Here is a 16104-nt window from a genome sequence, read left to right on the forward strand (position 1 = left end):
GGTCCTGTGAAGGCTGTTTCTCCAGTATAGGAGAATGCCAGGGTTTTGAGGTAGGAGTGGGTAGGTGGGAGGGGGAGCATCCTTATAGAAGCAGGAGGCAGGGGGTGGGGGGAGGAGGGATAGAAGTTGGGGGAAAGGAGATAATATTTGAAATGTAAATACATAAAATATCCAGTAGAAATATGAAAAAACAGAAAAAAGAAGTGTTAGATTTATTACTTAATCAATTTTTAAATTACTTTAAATCCAATCAGTAACTGACTCATTCAAATAAAGTAAAGTTAGGTTATCACAGTGAAAAAATGATTTTTATCTTGAGTTTTTTAAGAGTAATTTTAATTCTTTAAACATTATAAGGTTTATTTGTGCACACAGTGCAGTGGAGCAGTCCATCTTATTGTGGGTATTGTGGCCATGGGAGCTTGAAGCAGGTGTCCTCTTCCATCAGAGAGAATGGATGCGTCTTTCGAGACATTGCTACGCTTTTGTACTTTTAAGTATATGGTTTTTCCAGATACGACCTATGTTTCTATACAGAAACAGTATGGTCTTAGAAAAGCCTAGGCTTACTAAAAAAAAGACTGTCATGTAAATTATTCCCCCATAAGGACATAATTTTAATTTATTTGCATGAGTCTGTTACTCATTGGATTCAATTAAATCAGTTTGCTAAAGCATTTATCTTTAGAAAGAGTTGAAGAAGTAAATCTTTATTATTTCTTATACAGAGAAGTATATAAATACTTCTGATTGTGGTTATAACTTGAAGATTTCCGAAAGAGTACATTCAGATTCTGTGACTTAAGGCAATAGTTTTAATCATAATCGCCTTACCCCCCTCCGTCCCCTATAATAGCCTTTCCTACTAAAACTACCTTTCCCATACTCATGTTTTTGTTTTTGTGTGAAGCCCACTAAGTTTATTTAGCACCGTCTGTGTAACCATAGGTTTTGAGCTACCCATTGGTACTTGGTGGGCTGATCAGTGGGTACACAACTAAAGATCATGCTTGCCCCTCATACAGAATCTAAAAGTGATCATTCTTCCTTATGGAGGATAAGGTCATAGGTCACGTGTCCTCCCCCAATCATTGATTGAGTACTGAAGAACACCCTCCAATCTTTTCTAATCAAAATGCCTATTTGAATCTGGGTATTATTTCAATAATTGATATTTCTACTTACTCATTTTTCTCAGCCTTATATCCAAGACCCTTCACAAACTCCCAAGCACATAGTTGCCCTCCATGAATACCTGTTCAATGAATCATTCAATGAAAGAAGTTTTGCTTTAGGAAAAATGTTTATTCCTGATTACATAATTTAAAAAGAAGAAATTTTTAGGCTGAATTTTAGTTATAGTTAAGTAATAATAAAGTGTTATGAGTCACAAAAAGAAATGATGTTCAAGGCAAAAAAAAAAAGCACAGCAAACACAACTTCACTTTAATTTAACCATCAAGTGATTATCCTGATGTATGAGAAAGACTGGAATTACATTTATATTTTATATTTCTTGGTTGACAATCTATTGATAATGCTTACTATTGAAAACAAATTGTAAAACTGGAATTGTGTTCCCCACGGCAGCCTTTAAACAGTAATGACTTTTTTCTGAAACCAAGTCAAGATACCACAGTATCAGAAATTCCTACAACAGAAGTTAATTCCTAACATTCTCTTTAAAATGTGCTGATGCATTTTCCTATGTAAACAACAATAGCAGCCTGACATGAGAGAAAAGTAGGGATGTCTCTAAATTTTTCTAGTATATAACATCTGTTGTGTTAAAAGAAATTCATCTGTTTTTTAAATTCTGTGGAATTCCAACTAGCCTACAAGGAGAGAATGATGTTCTTCTCACAAACACATTTAATATAAAAGCTGTTGCTGTGGAAAGAAAACCAATGTTTCCCATTCAAATTATTTTAGCCATAAGGGGAACCTTAGAAACAGAATGCTTGCTTTTTGTAAGGCAACATCAAGCCTAGATGAATTTTCAGATTAAAGCAAAATCTAACCAAGGTTTATTTTATGCCAGGTGCTTTGTAATCATTTCAGTAACCCTGTGAAGTGTACATAGCTGTTAATACTCTGAAAATAAATTAAAAGACTTCCATTTACTAACCAGTGTACATGTAAATAGAGACAAAGGGTTGATCTTGGATTCAACTATGACTCTGAAGATCTCAGGTTTTACATTAAGGTTTTTTGAAATCATTCCTTTTTCTTCTAAAATTTTGTATTTTTCCATGTGGTGGTGGCCGACACTTTTAATCCCAGCACTCCAGAGGCCGAAGCTGACAGATCTCTAAACTCAAGGCCAGCCTAGTCTACAGAACCAGTTCCTGGACAGCCAAGGATACACGCAGAAACTATTTACCAAAACTAAAACAAAACAAAAAATCAGAAACAAAACTCTAATAATCTCTCTCAATACCCCATTTCCCTATCTTTTCAAGAAATTGCATAGCCTGGCACTATAAATAAAAGATTACATTTCTAAAATGGGTAAGTCATAGTTATATAACTAATTTGAACTTGAACATCTCAGAAAGAAAAGTTCATGAAATTCTTATGTCCTACATAAGGGTAGAACTTAGCTTCTTCCTTTTCATCATTTCTGTTGACAAAAGGAGTGTCTGCATTAAATTAGTGAGCAGAGCCCATGTCCTCAGCCATGATGGAGACATTTCTAAATCTACCACCAACTTTTGAAACATGGGGGCCTTATTACAAGACTTACTTTCAGTTAACTTTATATTTGTGTGTATTCTGTATACTTATAGTGGCAATAAAGTATAGCAGAATATTTAAGAGAATTATAATGTTCAAAAATTATCGTAAAGAATATTTATTAGCAGTGGCAAAAGAGCCTAAGGCCTGATGTTCAGATTTCACTGTGGCGGCAGCAGCCTGTTAGTGTTACTTTGAACATGGTCTCCAAACTTTTGACATTATCTTCATCAAAATTCATATGCCCTTTATAGCTCTTAATGAGTTCCTGATCATGGGGACTCTGAGGCCCCCCAACACAACTTAGGTTCTTGCCATTCCTCTTCGTTGCCTTCTTGTAACTAGATCAGCAGTTCTCAACCTGCATGCTTTGACCCTTACAACAGTCACATATCGGCTATTCTGCATATCAGATATTTACACTACAATTTACGACAGTAGCAAATTTATAGTCACGAAGTAGCAATGAAGACAACTTTGCGTTTGTGTGTCAGCACAACATGAGGAACTGTATTAAAGGATCTTGCATTAGCAAGTTTGAAAGCCACCTCACTACATGAAATATCCTGTTACTGAAGATGACACAAACTTTGATATAGAGAAATCCAGTTGGAATGGAGCTGAAATCGTCTTCCTTATCTGTTGTAGTTCCAGAAGGTGCAACACAAGTTCCTAGGAAGTGTGGAGGGAAAGAGAAAAAGCATCAATGATCTTTACCCACTGACTTAGGAGATGAATGTGTGACAAGGTGTGCCAATTTGTGCCATAGTGACACTACTGCTATGGGACCAGCCAAATATTCTCTGCATGGATTTCAGACCCACTCCACAGAGAGGAATGCAGGCTTGAACACTGTAAACTTGGTCAAATATGCATGGACTCAAGGGAAAGGACAGAATATTACTGTTTCAGTAAGTTGAATCAAGCTGCCTTCTAAATATTTATGCTTATATACATACACAATATTATACTCGGCTTTAGACAGAGGAACCCTTCTTTCTAAAAATGAATGCAGAAACTTGCAGCTATAAAATTTACTAAAAACAAATGATGGATTAACTTTGAGCTCTAAACAAGACATTTATACCCTCTAGGTTTCTGGGAACATGTGGAAGAGTAGGTAGAAAGAATATGAGAGGAGAAGGGTGACTCCAGAGGAAGACCAGCAGTCTCCACTGACCTGGACCTCTATGCTCAGACACTGAGCCACACAGAGGGGCTGGTCCAAGGTCCCCAACATATACACAGCACAGGGCTCCCTGGTCTGGCTTCAGTGAGAGATAAAGCACCTAACCCTCCAGAAACTTGAGGCCCCAGGGAGTGGGAGGCCTGGCGGGGATGTGGAACTGTGGGAGGGCAGACTGGGAAGGGGTAACAACTGGATTAAAAAAAACTAAAAGCAATTAAAGAAAGAAGAACACATTTTGTATTTTGGTTTATGACTGCAGAGAGGTAAGAGTGCATCATCATGGCAAGAACCCTGGGAGAAAATGGCAAATATTGTTGGTGGTCCAGGATAAATAGAAAGCTCATGTTTTAAACTGCAAGCATGAAACACACACACACACACACACACACACACACACACACACGGGGAAGAGGGAGAGGGACAGAGAGAGGGGGAGAGAGAGAGAGAGGCAGAGTGAGAGAGAGGAAGGGGGAGAGAAAGAGGGAAAGAGAGAAAGAGAGAGAGAGAGAGAGAGAGAGAGAGAGAGAGAGAGAGAGAGAGAGAGAGAACTTGAAGTAGGTTGAGGCTACATAATCTCAAAGCCTGTGCCCATTATACATGACCACACCCCCTAACCCTCCACAAACAACACTATAAACCGGGTGCCAAGCATTAAATATTCCAGCCTATGGGGGACATTTCTCATTCAAACCACCACAATTATCACTTGGCTTTTAGGTTAAAATAATAATAACCTTGTTTTTCTGGCACATGGCTACTATAGTGTTGAAACTGAGCCAGTTTTTAATGGCCTACATCTAGTTAGCATTTAATTTATAAAGAAGAAAAATAATTAGTGAGAAATAGTTGTCAAAATAATATCTCATGTGGATTTAAGCATAATGTCCATGGAATATGATGTCATTAAAAAAATCTTATCTGTCATTTAAATCTTTGGTTTTACTTTCCTATTGATTGTTGACAACTATACACATGGCCCAAATTAACCATTTTTCTTTTTCCTGTCATAAGAGGTTAGCATCCTTGCATTCAGAGGTCACTTGGGCTTGAAACAATACACTAATATGTCAACCCTCATATTATATTGATCTGATCTGTGTAATTTTTAAAGTATTGGCTTAAAAGAACAAATATATACCTAATTAGGGTTTATTTAAAGGTATTTATATTTTGTCCAAGATTTATCTAAATATTCCACTGTACTAAGAAGTATTAGATTGGTGTAAAAGACCCAAATGTTCAATAATTGTACTTGGAGGTGCACTGGAGTGACTAAATGGGACAATACTTTTCCTCTTTCTCTCCAAAGGTCAACTAAGTTCCGTGGAATTGTGAAGTAGGTATCTCTTTAAGGGTCCTGAAGCCCTGGTGAGTCACCTGTCATTCTTGTTGAGGGATGTCATGAGGACTCCACCAAGTGGACTCTAAACAGTATACATCTGCAAAAAGGAGGGTTAACATGAAGGGAAATGTTTTCAGTGTATTCAAATGAAGCTGTAGACAGACAAGGCCTTTGTCTCATTCTCACAGAGATGGATCAACTGGCAAAAGAAATGATCTGCTGGACAAGGTGTGGACAATGCAATCAGCAACGTACAGCAGCTGCTGGTGCCTACAGAAGGGTCTGTACGGAATGGTCCCATCAACAGGGTTAGATAGAAGTGGGACTCGAAAGGCCTTACCTCTTTAATGAGGAATTATTTTCTATTAATGCATAAAGATAGAAGAGAAAACATTGCCTCCAGTTGTTTGTACACTGATAAACTAACCAGACTCCAATGAATATTTCCAATCTAGTAGTCACACAGAAGGCTTTCATTTACTAAGTCAATCACAAGACCAATCCAAAGGTTACAGACCTGGGAAAGGAACAGGTAAGCATTAGATGGAGATAGAAGAGATCAGTAGGTGAACAGTAATCAGAATATAATTTATATATACATCTATCTATCTATCTATCTATCTATCTATCTATCTATCATCTATGTATGTATCTATGTATGTATGTATCTATCTATCATCTATCTATCCATCTATCTATCTATCTATCTATCTATCTATCTATCTATCTATCTATCTATTAGCAGCTTTCCTTTGCAGATAGCCCATGGGGCTGGCATCTTGAAATGTTACAACTTCTTGTTTCAATTTCTAGGATCTGCACATAATCTTCTGAGCTCTTCCAAAGGGCCGATGTCACTTCTCCAGCTCTGCCCTCTGTAGCACTCTAAGCTCAGGTTGAGCCACTCTCCTGCTGCTCCTGTTCTTAGTGATCATCCCCTGGTACTGGCATCTTCAATATTCTGGAGTCTTCCACTGCAACTAGGCTTCACCAATAGCCTTTCATAGGCTCTCTTCATGGTGCCAAGCCTCACATCCTTTGCACACCCTTCAGTCCTGGGCAATCAACTACAACTGAGGCTGCACCTTCACCAATAGCCTTCCATGGCCTCTCATAGTGTTAAGCCTCAGCTGCTCTTCACGACTCCTTCATGCCTTCAAAACCAGTACCACCTGGGTGACTCTGACATGTCACCAAGTACAGCTGCAGCATGAGGTACAACCTTGACTAACTCTGTAACACAGCTTCTTTGTGCTGCTAGGAAACACTTCCCAGATTAATAATGCTGGTCTCTTCTTAATCACCACTAATTCTTTAGCTCCAGCTAACCAGCATTAATTGTCCCAGTAGCCCTTTCTATTCTGGACTCTAAAGCCAGAGTCATTGGTCAAGGCTGCTGGGTTCTGCTGCTTCCTTGGCCTGGAACTTGGCCCTCTTGTTATATTACATTATCACCAGCTTTCTGCTTTCTAACCCCTTCACTGCCTAAGCTTAGCTGTCCTGGAATGCTTTGAACTCAGAGATCTGCATGCCTGTCTCATGGGATTAAATGTGTGTCCTGTAGTACCAGGGAAATGTAAACGATTCCCCAAAAAACAGACAGGAGCCTATCTGATGCAGCTCACATCAGGGTCTTCATTCTATTCGAGCTAGCTTGCCCCCACACCCCCAACACACCACTGTCACAGAGGATGGTTTTGGTGGAGGGGGGAGCCCCAAATATCTGTAGTGCAAAGCTTTATAGTAAGCAGCAACAGAGAGTACATGTGCAAGCAACTAATTGCAAAGGTACTGGGACCTTTAACATAATTGGCTGGTGCTGGGAGTCATATCATAAACCAGGTATCTTTAATTCCAGAAGATAAAGCCAAGCAGATTTCTGTGTTCAATGCCAGCCCAGGACAGAGCAAGTTCTAGGTGAAGAAAAGTTTAAATCTAGGTGTGGTGGCACTGATAGGCCCTATCTAAGTTCATACTCCATTTTAATGATCTAAGTTTGAATTCAGGTAAACTAACAGGCTAGTACCTAGCATTAGTTCTAAGCTGCCCCCCAACAAAATCTAAGCCTAGCTCCAGTCTTTGGCTAATCCCCAACAAAACCAGTGTCTCAATGTTATTACCCCAACAAACCTGCACCCCCAGGTTACAAGCCCACCTCTTGCCTAAGGACCACCAATGGAGAGAGAGAGAGAGAGAGAGAGAGAGAGAGAGAGAGAGAGAGAGAGAGAGAGAGAGAGAGAGACAGAGACAGAGACAGAGACAGAGACAGAGACAGACAGAGGCACAGAGACAGAGAGACAGAGAGAAGGCAGCATGGTAGCATAATAAATCTCCAACATAAATTATAAGACATTCTGTTTTATGTGTCCTAGGGTTTAGAATCATTGAAATATTTGAAGAGCCATGTGTTCTATTTGACATCAGCCCTATTAATTCCATAACTAGGTTACTGTTTCTCAGCTATTTCAACTACATGCAGATTAATGTAGTACCATTTCAACCTTCTAGACAAGGCATGATTTTCCAGATAGTGGTGATAGAAAATCAGTTTCCTATATGTAACATCGATTTAATAGAATATTCCCCTAAATATATATGGTAAGATAAGGCTAAGGTAAATGTGATGGGGGGGTCTATTAAATATAAATGCCATAAATAGACTGAATTTAACACCCCAAAATTCTAGATGTAGTTGAATTTTTCTACTAATCATTGATCATTTCTTTTCTCCATCATCATTAATTTTGTGAATTTACACTCCAAAGCAGATATTCTTTTGAATATGTAGTGATTGTACAATGGGAAATTATTAAATGATAGTAAGAGGTAATTAAATGTATTACTGAAGTTCTGTAATTGAAATTAATGGGAAATTATTCAGACTCTTAGAATCTAAACTCATAAGTCAACATCCTCATTAATATACACTAAATCAAATCAAATACATATTTTTCTCTATGTACATATATATATTAGCTGAAATGTTGGACAAGGAGGAACATCTGAATGTATATTTTCTGTATGAGCTACAAGCTATCATTTATCCCTTACTCCTTTTCCTGGATGTTCCTTTAGACATCTCAGATTTTTATCCTACGTGCCATTGAGCCTTTTGATGTATGACATTCTGGAGAGAGAACTTAATTAGACATGATAATAGAAAGAGCTTAACCCAGGACAGGAGACAGTATTCTAATTTTAAAGAAATAATTTCAGAAGAGTTCTATGTTTTCCTGTCTGCGGAGTTCCCACTGGACAAGGGAAACCACAAAGCTGCTTCTATCATGTTTTTTTTTTTCTATCATGTTTTTACTATTGGCAAATCTCAGTAAAAGAAAATACAGCCTTTGAATGGAATGGACATGTGAACTCATTTTCTAATGGTTATCTTTGTTGTACTGGCTGCTTTTGTGTGTCAACTTGACAGAAGCTGGAGTTATTTCAGAGAAAGGAGCCACCCTAGAGGAAATGACTCCATGAGATTCAGCTGTTAGGCATTTTTCTCAATTAGTGAATGATGGGGGAGGATCTAACTAATTGTGGGCGGTGCCATCCCTGGGCTGATAGTTCTGGGTTCTATAAGAAAGCAAGTTGAGCAAGACAGGGGAAGCAATTCAATAAGCAGCATCCCTCCACCACCACTGTGGCCTCTGACTCAGCTCCTGCCTCCAAGTTCCTGCCCTGTGTGACTTCCTATCCTGACTTCCTTTGGTGATGAACAGCAATGTGGAAGTGTAAGTTGAAAAAACCTTTCCTCCCCAACTTGCTTCTTGGTCATGATGTTCTGTGCAGAAATACAAACCTTGACTAACATTTGTCAACCAGAAAGTAGACGATAAGAGAGTTCTGACTTACCCAAGCCCTTATAGCTTTATGGTGATGTAACTTGAAATAAAACTCTTTTATTTTTAATGCAACTGATTCAGGTTGCAAAGGATACCCGGAAAGGAGCATTAACCATCAAACATCCTCATTTCTTGTACCATAATGCTACCAGATTGCCATGAGTCACAGAAAACCCTTGAGCTATGTCATAAGGAGTTCACAGTCTCCTTGTTTTGTTCACATATATGCTTTGTACATTATCATAAACTGTGTGATAATGTAGTGCTGTTAATTCCTGTATTGGTTTACCATTCAGATGACTATTCAAGGATTGCTTATTTTAAGGAACTAGAATGTCTCTTCTTTTACATTTAAAAACTCTTACTTGCAGTAACAGAAGATGCTTTCTTCTCTCTCTATTCTGTGAAATTCCACCCAGTAAAACTGTCCATGAGGTTGGGAGACTTCTTTTTTTTTTTTTTTTTTTTATTAACTTGAGTATTTCTTATATACATTTCGAGTGTTATTCCCTTTCCCGGTTTCCGGGCAAACTTCACCCTCCCTCCTCCCCTTCCTTATGGGTGTTCCCCTCCCAACCCTCCCCCCATTGCCGCCCTCCCCCCATAGACTAGTTCACTGGGGGTTCAGTCTTAGCAGGACCCAGGGCTTCCCCTTCCACTGGTGCTCTTACTAGGATATTCATTGCTACCTATGGGGTCAGAGTCCAGGGTCAGTCCATGTATAGTCTTTAGGTAGTGGCTTAGTCCCTGGAAGCTCTGGTTGCTTGGCATTGTTGTACTTTTGGGGTCTCGAGCCCCTTCAAGCTCTTCCAGTTCTTTCTCTGATTCCTTCAATAGGAGACCTATTCTCAGTTCAGTGGTTTGCTGCTGGCATTCGCCTCTATATTTGCTGTATTCTGGCTGTGTCTCTCAGGAGCGATCTACATCCGGCTCCTGTCGGTCTGCACTTCTTTGCTTCATCCATCTTGTCTAATTGGGTGGCTGTATATGTATGGGCCACATGTGGGGCAGGCTCTGAATGGGTGTTCCTTCAGTCTCTGTTTTAATCTTTGCCTCTCCCTTCCCTGCCAAGGGTATTCTTTTTCCTCATTTAAAGAAGGAGTGAAGCATTCACATTTTGATCATCTGTCTTGAGTTTCGTTTGTTCTAGGGATCTAGGGTAATTCAAGCATTTGGGCTAATAGCCACTTATCAATGAGTGCATACCATGTATGTCTTTCTGTGATTGGGTTAGCTCACTCAGGATGATATTTTCCAGTTCCAACCATTTGCCTACGAATTTCATAAACTCGTTGTTTTTGATAGCTGAGTAATATTCCATTGTGTAGATGTACCACATTTTCTGTATCCATTCCTCTGTTGAGGGCATCTGGGTTCTTTCCAGCTTCTGGCTATTATAAATAAGGCTGCGATGAACATAGTGGAGCACGTGTCTCTTTTATATGTTGAGGCATCTTTTGGGTATATGCCCAAGAGAGGTATAGCTGGATCCTCAGGCAGTTCAATGTCCAATTTTCTGAGGAACCTCCAGACTTATTTCCAGAATGGTTTTACCAGTCTGCAATCCCACCAACAATGGAGGAGTGTTCCTCTTTCTCCACATCTTCGCCAGCATCTGCTGTCACCTGAGTTTTTTTTTTTTCATTTTTTTTATTAACTTGAGTATTTCTTTTTTTTTTTTTTTTTATTAACTTGAGTATTTCTTATATACATTTCGAGTGTTATTCCCTTTCCCGGTTTCCGGGCAAACATCCCCCTCCCCCCTCCCCTTCCTTATGGGTGTTCCCCTCCCAACCCTCCCCCCATTGCCGCCCTCCCCCCATAGACTAGTTCACTGTGGGTTCAGTCTTAGCAGGACCCAGGGCTTCCCCTTCCACTGGTGCTCTTACTAGGATATTCATTGCTACCTATGGGGTCAGAGTCCAGGGTCAGTCCATGTATAGTCTTTAGGTAGTGGCTTAGTCCCTGGAAGCTCTGGTTGCTTGGCATTGTTGTACTTTTGGGGTCTCGAGCCCCTTCAAGCTCTTCCAGTTCTTTCTCTGATTCCTTCAATAGGGGACCTATTCTCAGTTCAGTGGTTTGCTGCTGGCATTCGCCTCTGTATTTGCTGTATTCTGGCTGTGTCTCTCAGGAGCGATCTACATCCGGCTCCTGTCGGTCTGCACTTCTTTGCTTCATCCATCTTGTCTAATAGGGTGGCTGTATATGTATGGGCCAAATGTGGGGCAGGCTCTGAATGGGTATTCCTTCAGTTTCTGTTTTAATCTTTGCCTCTCCCTTCCCTGCCAAGGGTATTCTTTTTCCTCATTTAAAGAAGGAGTGAAGCATTCACATTTTGATCATCTGTCTTGAGTTTTGTTTGTTCTAGGGATCTAGGGTAATTCAAGCATTTGGGCTAATAGCCACTTATCAATGAGTGCATACCATGTATGTCTTTCTGTGATTGGGTTAGCTCACTCAGGATGATATTTTCCAGTTCCAACCATTTGCCTACGAATTTCATAAACTCGTTGTTTTTGATAGCTGAGTAATATTCCATTGTGTAGATGTACCACATTTTCTGTATCCATTCCTCTGTTGAAGGGCATCTGGGTTCTTTCCAGCTTCTGGCTATTATAAATAAGGCTGCGATGAACATAGTGGAGCACGTGTCTCTTTTATATGTTGAGGCATCTTTTGGGTATATGCCCAAGAGAGGTATAGCTGGATCCTCAGGCAGTTCAATGTCCAATTTTCTGAGGAACCTCCAGACTGATTTCCAGAATGGTTGTACCAGTCTGCAACCCCACCAACAATGGAGGAGTGTTCCTCTTTCTCCGCATCCTCGCCAGCATTTGCTGTCACCCGAGTTTTTGATCTTAGCTATTCTCACTGGCGTGAGATGAAATCTCAGGGTTGTTTTGATTTGCATTTCCCTTATGACTAAAGATGTTGAACATTTCTTTAGGTGTTTCTCAGCCATTCGGCATTCCTCAGCTGTGAATTCTTTGTTTAGCTCTGAACCCCATTTTTTAATAGGGTTATTTGTTTGCCTGCGGTCTAACTTCTTGAGTTCTTTGTATATTTTGGATATAAGGCCTCTATCTGTTGTAGTATTGGTAAAGATCTTTTCCCAATCTGTTGGTTGCCGTTTTGTCCTAACCACAGCGTCCTTTGCCTTACAGAAGCTTTGCAGTTTTATGAGATCCCATTTGTCGATTCTTGATCTTAGAGCATAAGCCATTGGTGTTTTGTTCAGGAAATTTTTTCCAGTGCCCATGTGTTCCAGATGCTTCCCTAGTTTTTCTTCTATTAGTTTGAGTGTGTCTGGTTTGATGTGGACGTCCTTGATCCACTTGGACTTAAGCTTTGTACAGGGTGATAAGCATGGATCGATCTGCATTCTTCTACATGTTGACCTCCAGTTGAACCAGCACCATTTGCTGAAAATGCTATCTTTTTTCCATTGGATGGTTTTGGCTCCTTTGTCAAAAATCAAGTGACCATAGGTGTGTGGGTTCATTTCTGGGTCTTCAATTCTATTCCATTGGTCTATCTGTCTGTCTCTGTACCAATACCATGCAGTTTTTATCACTATTGCTCTGTAATACTGCTTGAGTTCAGGGATAGTGATTCCCCCTGAAGTCCTTTTATTGTTGAGGATAGCTTTAGCTATCCTGGGTTTTTTGTTATTCCAGATGAATTTGCAAATTGTTCTGTCTAACTCTTTGAAGAATTGGATTGGTATTTTGATGGGGATTGCATTGAATCTGTAGATTGCTTTTGGTAAAATGGCCATTTTTACTATATTAATCCTGCCAATCCATGAGCATGGGAGATCTTTCCATCTTCTGAGGTCTTCTTCAATTTCTTTCCTCAGTGTCTTGAAGTTCTTATTGTACAGATCTTTTACTTGCTTGGTTAAAGTCACACCGAGGTACTTTATATTATTTGGGTCTATTATGAAGGGTGTCGATTCCCTAATTTCTTTCTCGGCTTGTTTCTCTTTTGTATAGAGGAAGGCAACTGATTTATTTGAGTTAATTTTATACCCAGCCACTTTGCTGAAGTTGTTTATCAGCTTTAGTAGTTCTCTGGTGGAACTTTTGGGATCACTTAAATATACTATCATGTCATCTGCAAATAGTGATATTTTGACCTCTTCTTTTCTGATCTGTATCCCTTTGATCTCCTTTTGTTGTCTGATTGCTCTGGCTAGAACTTCAAGAACTATATTGAATAAGTAGGGAGAGAGTGGGCAGCCTTGTCTAGTCCCTGATTTTAGTGGGATTGCTTCAAGTTTCTCTCCATTTAGTTTAATGTTAGCAACTGGTTTGCTGTATATGGCTTTTACTATGTTTAGGTATGGGCCTTGAATTCCTATTCTTTCCAGGACTTTTATCATGAAGGGGTGTTGAATTTTGTCAAATGCTTTCTCAGCATCTAATGAAATGGTCATGTGGTTCTGTTCTTTCAGTTTGTTTATATAATGGATCACGTTGATGGTTTTCCATATATTAAACCATCCCTGCATGCCTGGGATGAAGCCTACTTGATCATGGTGGATGATTGTTTTGATGTGCTCTTGAATTCGGTTTGCCAGAATTTTATTGAGTATTTTTGCGTCGATATTCATAAGGGAAATTGGTCTGAAGTTCTCTTTCTTTGTTGTGTCTTTGTGTGGTTTAGGTATAAGAGTAATTGTGGCTTCGTAGAAGGAATTCGGTAGGGCTCCATCTGTTTCAATTTTGTGGAATAGTTTGGATAATATTGGTATGAGGTCTTCTATGAAGGTTTGATAGAATTCTGCACTAAACTTGTCTGGACCTGGGCTCTTTTTGGTTGGGAGACCTTTAATGACTGCTTCTATTTCCTTAGGAGTTATGGGGTTGTTTAACTGGTTTATCTGTTCCTGATTTAACTTCGATACCTGGTATCTGTCTAGGAAATTGTCCATTTCCTGAAGATTTTCAAATTTTGTTGAATATAGGTTTTTATAGTAAGATCTGATGATTTTTTGAATTTCCTCCGAATCTGTAGTTATGTCTCCCTTTTCATTTCTGCTTTTGTTAATTTGGACACACTCTCTGTGTCCTCTCGTTAGTCTGGCTAAGGGTTTATCTATCTTGTTGATTTTCTCAAAGAACCAACTTTTGGTTCTGTTGATTCTTTCTATGGTCCTTTTTGTTTCTACTTGGTTGATTTCAGCTCTGAGTTTGATTATTTCCTGCCTTCTACTCCTCCTGGGTGCATTTGCTTCTTTTTGTTCTAGAGCTTTTAGGTGTGCTGTCAAGCTGCTGACATATGCTCTTTCCTGTTTCTTTCTGCAGGCACTCAGCGCTATGAGTTTTCCTCTTAGCACAGCTTTCATTGTGTCCCATAAGTTTGAGTATGTTGTATCTTCATTTTCATTAAATTCTAAAAAGTTTTTAATTTCTTTCTTTATTTCTTCCTTGACCAGGTTATCATTGAGTAGAGCATTGTTCAATTTCCACGTATATGTGGGCATTCTTCCCTTATTGTTATTGAAGACCAGTTTTAGGCCGTAGTGGTCCGATAGCACGCATGGGATTATTTCTATCTTTCTGTACCTGTTGAGGCCCATTTTTTGACCAATTATATGGTTAATTTTGGAGAAAGTACCATGAGGAGCTGAGAAGAAGGTATATCCTTTTGCTTTAGGATAGAATGTTCTATAAATATCCGTTAAGTCCATTTGGCTCATGACTTCTCTTAGTCTGTCGACATCACTGTTTAATTTCTGTTTCCCTGATCTGTCCATTGATGAGAGTGGTGTGTTGAAATCTCCCACTATTATTGTGTGAGGTGCAATGTGTTTTTTGAGCTTTAGTAAGGTTTCTTTTACGTATGTAGGTGCCCTTGTATTTGGGGCATAGATATTTAGGATTGAGAGTTCATCTTGGTGGATTTTTCCTTTGATGAATATGAAGTGTCCTTCCTTATCTTTTTTGATGACTTTTAGTTGGAAATTGATTTTATTTGATATTAGAATGGCTACTCCAGCTTGCTTCTTCTGACCATTTGCTTGGAAAGTTGTTTTCCAGCCTTTCACTCTGAGGTAGTGTCTGTCTTTGTCTCTGAGGTGTGTTTCCTGTAGGCAGCAGAATGCAGGGTCCTCGTTGCGTATCCAGTTTGTTAATCTATGTCTTTTTATTGGGGAGTTGAGGCCATTGATATTGAGAGATATTAAGGAATAGTGATTATTGCTTCCCGTTATATTCATATTTGGATCTGAGGTTATGTTTGTGTGCTTTTATTCTCTTTGTTTTGTTGCCAAGACGATTAGTTTCTTGCTTCTTCTAGGGTATCTACTCCCTTTACATAATACCAGGGCATTAATCTGTCATGAGGAATTAAAACAACTGATTGCAATAAGATTAAGTAATGGAGTTATCCTGAACTCAAATAATCAGAGAAATACAAATGAACATGACACCCACTTGTCTTTCCCTGGAGTCATAGAACAAAAGGACTGAGATGCTTATGTAATTTCATATAAGTCTGTGGGCAATGGAGCAATCAAGTGACAGAGAATGGGTCTAAGAACCAGTTTGACTTTTAGGTTTAGTGATTAGAGACACTATAATGTATCAAACATTTTAACTAGTGTCTGATCTAGTGCAATTACTACTAGCCTCTGAATATAATTTCTTATAGTTTTGGGAATCATTTGAAATATTTACCGTACAAAATAAGGACACTTTGATAATTTTAGGAAACTGAGGAAAGACCATTTAAAGTATAGTGTGCATGTGATCTGTGACTCATGATTAAACCTTGGTTTAGTTGTGCTCAGGGTTTCTGCATGGAGCTGCTCCAGGGAATCATTCACAACATTTTTATACAAGCCAAGCATCCATATGGTTAGTCTGCTTCGAAGAAAAGAGTTAATCTTAAAGATAGAAAAGAGACAACTATCACAAGCTAAAAGATCAAGAATGTATGGACTATGTGAAAAATTCTAACCCAGATGAAAGCAATATGAAGGAATG

At 39.1% G+C, this 16104-nt stretch overlaps 1 long non-coding RNA gene across 4 annotated transcripts in view; it reads left to right on the top strand.

The window, feature by feature from the left end:
- The first annotated feature begins 8811 nt into the window (after positions 1-8811).
- Positions 8812-16104, top strand: part of LOC120095648 (uncharacterized) — a 35056-nt gene continuing 27763 nt past the window's right edge. For 2 of the 4 annotated variants that reach the window (XR_005491298.2, XR_005491299.2), the window contains exon 1: positions 8861-9001. This is a non-coding gene — a long non-coding RNA (uncharacterized LOC120095648). Of the gene's footprint in view, positions 9002-16104 lie in introns of all 4 variants that reach the window. The other 2 variants (XR_010056112.1, XR_010056113.1) reach the window with 2 other exon arrangements.

This window comes from Rattus norvegicus, chromosome 11, assembly GCF_036323735.1.
Source record: "Rattus norvegicus strain BN/NHsdMcwi chromosome 11, GRCr8, whole genome shotgun sequence".
NCBI lineage: Eukaryota > Metazoa > Chordata > Mammalia > Rodentia > Muridae > Rattus > Rattus norvegicus.